This window comes from Salmo salar, chromosome ssa01 (genome assembly GCF_905237065.1).
Source record: "Salmo salar chromosome ssa01, Ssal_v3.1, whole genome shotgun sequence".
NCBI lineage: Eukaryota > Metazoa > Chordata > Actinopteri > Salmoniformes > Salmonidae > Salmo > Salmo salar.
Window position 1 is genome coordinate 11,014,092 of NC_059442.1, and position 7,258 is coordinate 11,021,349.

Here is a 7,258-nt window from a genome sequence, read left to right on the forward strand (position 1 = left end):
AGAGTAGTGTGTGGTTTCCTTTTTCCTTCATCCAGTTTAAGGTTTCACTTGAAATACCACTTTTTTTTTTGTGTGTTTTTTTTTACTGAAAAACAACCAAATTGGACATTCTAAATCCACAATGCTTAAACCACATCGGGAGACCACTTTTGAGGTCTGGGAAAAATCAAACGTCATTTTTGGTTGTAAATACCCTTTAATTAAACTGTGCACCAGTCAAACACTTGTTTGGTTAGTGGTGTTTCTGTAGCAAACGTGATTGCAGAGCTTGCTAAACAAATCGCCACTGAATTTATGCAAATAATCATGATATCATTGATTTGATGTATTGATTGTTGCAAATAATCATGATATTATTCTGCCCGGTAGGCTATGCTTGTAGTTAGCATTTAACCGAGAAAAGCCTTTCCATCTACCAGAAGACGATTAGCATTATTAGCATCATCGCTAACTGCTACACAAAACGCACAAACACCGGCAATACGAATCACTGATGCATTTTGTTAATGTCTTACGATAATCTTGGACAAATTAATACATTTAGTTGAATTCAATACAATTTTGAATATTGTTGAATTATGTTTTAATGTCTTGATTCCGTGAATCCATCCAAGTTCTCCACATCACGGATTTTATTGGACACTTGTAGTTGCTGGATTGGGCCTTTGCTCTAGAGCCACAGCATTCCACTACTCCAGCCAGTTGAGACAGAATAGTGAGATGGGTGCTGCAGTACAGAGGCTTCCACTCCTGGGATTAGTCTCTAATGAGTAAGCACTCAGCGCACCGTGAACTCATTTGCACTGACAAGCAATTGTTTTAATTTATTTAACTAGGCAAGTCAGTTGAGAACAAATTCTTATTTACAATGATGGCCTGCCAAAAGGCCTCTTTTGCAGGGACAGGGGCTGGGATAAAAACTTTATGACAAAACACATCACGACAAGAGGGACACCACAACACTACATAAAGAGAGACCTAAGACAACAACATAGCATGGCAGCAACACATGACATCACAGCACGCTAGCAACACCACATGACAACAACATGGAAGCAACACAACATGGCAGCAGCACAAAACATGGTACAAACATTATAGGGCACAGACAACCGCACAAAGGCGAAGCAGCCACAACTGTCAGTAAGAGTGTCCAGTGCACCCTGGGATGCAGATTTGTTATCTTTAGAATTAATTAATTATAATGAATTAAGTCATATCACAGAGAGGGAAAACATACTTCCAAGTAGCGAAGAATAAAAATTTAAAAAACATCCTGCAATGACAAATCTCAGCCACAAGATGGAGGCATACCAAAACAAATGTCCCAGGGTCAAAAGGGAGGCCACTCCTTTAATGCAGGGTTCCTTTAATACAAGCATTCAAACCCAGGAGAGATTCATCAAAGATAACTAAAAACTAACTAGATTTCCCCTTTTATCTCTGGATTAATCGTTGGAGTTGGAGAAACACAATTTTGTATGGTCCTGTGTGGCTCAGTTGGTAGAGCATGGTGTTTGCAACGCCAGGGTTGTGGGTTTGATTCCCACGGGGGACCAGTACGAGAAAAAAAAAAAAAAAATGTATGCATTCACTACTTTAAGTCACTCTGGATAAGAGCGTCTGCTAAATGACTAAAATGTAATGTAAATGTATGACTTCGGGTCAACATTCTGCAAAGAACCAGGAAAAATATATAAGACCATAGCAGTGGAGGCTGGTGGGAGGAGCTATACAGGTATGGGCTCATTGTAAAGGCAGAATTAGAATTCATGGAAACAACATGTTTGACTTCATTCCATGAATTCCATTCCAGCCATTACAATGAGCCTGTCCTCCTATAGCTCCTCCCACCAGCCTCCACTGGTGCTAGGATAGATACCTGGCAATAGGCGTGACTCCCTAGCCTCGTCAATCTCCACACATTTGACCAGCAGTGTGGGGTAGGTGTCTCGAGACAGGTCGTTCACCAACACCTGAGGAGTGAGGAAGAAGGTGCCTGGACCTCCATAGTGCCCGCCTCTGCAGTGACTGAACACTCCGTGGTGGACAAGGAATGGAAATGTCAGAGAGGACCCTGTTCAAACATGTCTTATATCCTTACCTCGGCCCTGTTCAAACATGTCTTATATCCTTACCTCGGCCCTGTTCAAACATGTCTTATATCCTTACCTCGGCCCTGTTCAAACATGTCTTATATCCTTACCTCGGCCCTGTTCAAACATGTCTTATATCCTTACCTCGGCCCTGTTCAAACATGTCTTATATCCTTACCGTGGCCCTGTTCAAACACTTAAGATATGTGTTGCAATTTACCTGTCAACTCATTCTGGTTTTATAGACTAGACATAACATAGTAAATGTAAATTCGGGACACTCAAATTAGTATGATATGTTACCTTTGCTGAGGAGCTGTCAAGGCTTGGGAAGTCGTTGTAATATGTTGTTCTACTTGAGGTTGTCCCTGTGAGGCTATTAGTGTTCTCAATATTTGGTATATGTTGTTGTCCATAGCTTACTTATCAGCCTAATAAACAGGAACTACCATTAAAACATAATGATCTTCCTCAATATGTCTCAGCTCACTGTCAGCTGTGGAGCCCTGACCAAATTCACCCCGCAGAGAGTTACGGGGCATAGGGGGTGGCAAAGTTAAGTCATTCACCCTCCGACTCTTGCCTGTGAATGCTGCGGTTTGAGGTCGTTTTTGACTAACCTTTTGCGGTACTGATGCACCCCAAGTCATTTGGTTTGTACCGCTCATTTTCACTTGTGGTGTTGATTTCTAGCAAGAAGCCGCGCGGTTGCATTACGAAAATTGTAAACAATTACATATATAAATAAGTACTTCCGGGGTCGCAGGTAGCCCAAATAATAGCTTTAAATAGTTTATGAAAAATATTTAGGTTTTCATGTCTTGCTAATACAGACGCATTTCCAACTTTTAATCGTTTTTACAAATTTCACTAGGGACTTTTGTTTTTCAGTTCATGTGAGCTGGGACACTGGAAAAGAAAGAAAAAGTTGGTTCATTTCCCGCAAATGTTGCTATGTTACCATGGCAATTAAGGGACTCAAATGGCAAATGTTGACGTTCACACGTTTTCAGGTAAAAGCAGCTAGCTAATCTAGATGTTTAACCAGCTGGCTAGATAAATCACAACGTTTCCAAAAATGTTGTTCCTCTGCTTATTGTTTGTGTTGTCTTGCTGTGCATATTGCTGTAAAGCAGCTTCAAAGCTACTGTTGTTAGTTAGCATTGCCAGCAGGGACTGTGTGGGGAGGGGGTGGTGTCCACCCACTGCTCAATGGGTGAAAACCATTTGATGATGAAATGTAACTTCCTTGTGTTATAAAATACATTTTACCAAGACAAATATGATTATTCATGTTCTTAATCGTTCAGAGGCGTCTTTCTCTAACATAGCATATGTAATTATTTTATGATGGTCATGATGGTCAGGGATCATTTAGCTATTTGATTTAGAATTTTAGGACCCCTGTAGGTATCACATTTTAAAGTATTACATTTGGACTGTAGTACTATAGTTCATAGAAACAAATTCAAAAACACATTAATTAAATGGCAAAACAGACAGCCCCAAAAAAATCATAAGGAGTAAGGTTTTGAAGTCTCTGTCCTATATCTAGGAGATATAACAAAGCTCAGGAAATTTTTTTGTTTTTTGGACACATATTTAACAAAAATGTTTTTTTTGTTTGTTACAAAACTACCTCTGTACTTCCATCATTTATTTATACCTAGTATGACACTTGTGATTGTCGTAGAGCAAAACGGAGAACACCATCATGTTCGTGAGAATAGTGGGGTCATATTAGTTTGTAGCCCAAATGGTTCAGGCACTACAGACAGAAGTTGGCACATTGGCGGTATCATTTTAAGATGAGTCCCGTGGGGGTAGGAAAGCAAAACTGGCGTTTTTGTGAGAAGACCGATTTTCGGGATGTCTCCTCTGACAAACAGCGCTGTAGCTCTGCCACTTTCCACGCAGATGCGGAAGGCCAACATAAAAATAGCGGAACAGTGGATCAACATACTCTTTTAAGCACCGAGCTCTGTAGTTTTCTCAACACTTTTGAGGGTTTTACATTTTGTGGTCATCGTCTTCAAAGTTGTTTACACGGGTCGCAAAAAGGAGCTGAATTAGGATGAGCTGAATTAGGAACATGAGCTGAATTAGGAACAAAAATATAAACGAAACTTGCAACAATTTCAAAGATTTTACTGAGTTACAGTTCATATAAGGAAATCAATCAATTTATATAAACTCATTAGGCCCTAATCTATGGATTTCACATGACTGGGAATACAAATATGCATCTGTTGGTCAGAGATTCATAAAAAAAAAAAATGTAGGGGCGTGGATCAGAAAACCAGTCAGTATCTGGTGTGACCACCATTTGCATCATGCAGCACGACACATCTCCTTCGCATAGAGTTGATTAGGTTGTTATTTGTGGCCTGTAGAATGTTGTCCCACTCCTCTTCAATGGCTGTGCGAATTTTCTGGATATTGGCGGGAACTGGAACACGCTGTCGTACACATCGATCCAGAGCATCCCAAACGTGCTCAATTGGTGACATGTCTGGTGAGTATGCAGGCCATGGAAGAACTGGGACATTTTCAGGATTAGGTACAGATCGTTGCGCCATGGAGCCGTGCATTATCATGCTGAAACATGAGGTGATGGCGGCGGATGAATGGCATGACAATGGGTCTCTGGATCTCATCACGGTATCTCTGCATTCAAATTGCCATCGATAAAATGCAATTGTGTTCATTGTCCGTATCTTATGCCTAACCATATCTTAACCCCACAGCCACCATGGGGCACTGTGTTCACAACGTTGACATCAGCAAACCGCTTGCCTACAAGACTCCATACACGTGGTCTGCGGTTGTGAGGCTGGTTGGACGTACTGCCAAATTCTCAAAAACGATGTTGGAGGCGGCTTATGGTAGAGAAATGAACATTACATTCTCTGGTAACAGCTCTGGTGGAGATTCCTGCAGTCAGCATGACAATTGCACACTCCCTCAAAACCTGAGACATCTGTGGTATTGTGTGTGACAAAACTGCAGATTTTAGAGTGGCATTTTATTGTGCCCAGCACAAGGTGCACCTGTGTAATGATCCTGCTGTTTAATCAGCTTCTTGATATGCCACACCTGTTAGTTGGATGGATTATCTTGACAAAGGAGAAATGCTCACTAATAGGGATGTAAACACATTTGTGGCCAACATTTGAGAGAAATAAGCTTTTAGTGCACATGGAAAATTCCTTGGATCCTTTATTTCAGCTCATGAAACATGGGACTAACACTTTACATGTTGCGTTTATATTTTTGTTCAGTTTAAAAGGCTTTGAAAATTAAAGGCTGGTATAAGCTCATTGCTCCATGTGCTTGTTTTTGTGAGAAATCTTAGAAAAAATAACAATAATTTTTTATTAATATGAGAAGTGTATACTAAAATATGAAAATACTACATGTTATGTCTCATAATCTAGATTGTTTTTTGTCCTGCGGATTCGAGAAGACAAGTTCATTGGGAAAGTGAGCCTGTCAGGTAGCCGGTATCGTTAGTTCTTGCACAGAATCCAGCCTAGTTAGATGCAATTCTCCAGATTTTTGAACACGTTCTTTCTCTGGCCTCTTGATTTAGTCACCCTAATTCTGGCCTCCTACAAATGTAAAAACTCCAATAACCTTTGAATGGATTATGATAGAGACATGAGGTTTGAACCATTGACCAATTATCCATTGGTCAAAAGATGCATTTTTGATTGGACACCCTACACCTAGCTAATTGTGTTTAAGCTAAAGAGAATGACATTACAATGTTGTAGGCAGCAAACCTGTTATGAATGAATGCTCTGCCTAAAAGGTGTGGAGCATTAATGGCACAGACATGCACAACATGTTACTGGAACAACCGAGTTGCAGGTTCAAGACCTGTTCCCCTCTAACGTTACAGTGGTTATTTTCCCAGCATTCCTTTTTTGGATGGAATCGTTCCCATTTCTATTGGGGTTTGTGAGGGAGGTGGCCATCCTGTATGACTGTACTACAGCCTCTGAACCGTCATGGCACAGCAGGTAGTTAGCTAACGTTCCTGCAATGCAAGGTTTCTGATTCAAGGTTTCTGTTTCCTCCTCAATTGCCTCATTACCGACAAGTTGTATTACACCTGGTTCTGTATTTAAGTGTTTCAGTGTTTACTTGATCCCACAGGCACACACTCGTGAATATTTGGTGAGATAAGAGATCAACTGTTTGAAGTTTGAAGACTCTGTGAGAGATATCGACGAAGACGTAAACCATTTAGATTGGGGGAATATTATTCCCATACCTCATTTCAAAGACTTTGTAAGTAGGGTTTGCCCTTCTCCCGAAGAGCATGAGTTCCGCTGGTCATTTCTGCTCAGTTAGTATCTCTAACCAATGTTATTGTACTCTACCAGCAGGATGGCACATCTTCACCAAAAAAACAAGTGAAAGAGGCACCAGACAGGAGAAGCCAGGAGCAGTCTGGTTTTAGATGTGAGCTATATTACAGCCATTTTCAGAAAGGTTAAATGTGTGTGTGTGGGGAAACTCAAATGTTTGAGAGATGTCTCTCTCTCTCTCTCTCTCATCCTTGTTTTATTGAATTTATGCTCATTGTTTTTAAGTTATGTAAGTTAATGAGTTGCTTCTCAATGTATCTGCCTTCTCCCATGTTCCCAGCAGTGGTGTAGCCTGGCCATGGAGATGCTGTGGCTTCAGCATAATTCTCATTCAGGAAGGAGAAGATAAATATTGAATAGAAAGGAAACAATAACATTCTCTCTCTCTCTCTCTCTCTCACACTCACACTCACACTCGCAGTACCTGTCACTGAAAGAGAGACTGAATATCTCCTATTTGCAGAAGACCAAGGAGAGGCTTTTGCTCTAAACTGAACATTCATTTCTCATACTGACATTTTCCCTGTTTGGATAAATCCCTTTACTTTGTTTGAAATTATGTAATTGAGTTAAGAACGTACCATAAGTTTAGTCCACAGCTAGTTTGAAATGGAACTGATGTAGCTATCCAATTAGTAGGGGAGAGTGGGGTAAGTTGAACCAAAGCCACCCCTGTTTCTAGGAAACCATACACAGTATTAATCATGTAACCAAGTATTTAGAAAGAGGTCATCATTTCATGGAGTCTGTGAAGGAAGAAACCACAAGGGAAAAGTGGTAAGTAAT

The 7,258-nt window shown here is 40.5% G+C and overlaps 1 protein-coding gene across 2 annotated transcripts in view; it reads right to left on the minus strand.

Moving 5' to 3' along the window:
- LOC106613427 (piggyBac transposable element-derived protein 3) overlaps positions 1–2,660 on the minus strand; it is a 48,193-nt gene extending 45,533 nt beyond the window's left edge. Inside the window, exon 1 of one of the 2 annotated variants that reach the window (XM_014215865.2) lies at positions 2,400–2,660. The gene's annotated coding sequence lies outside the window, so the exon portion shown is untranslated. Of the gene's footprint in view, positions 1–1,882 lie in introns of both variants that reach the window. The other variant, XM_014215653.2, reaches the window with a different exon arrangement.
- Positions 2,661–7,258: the final 4,598 nt, after the last annotated feature.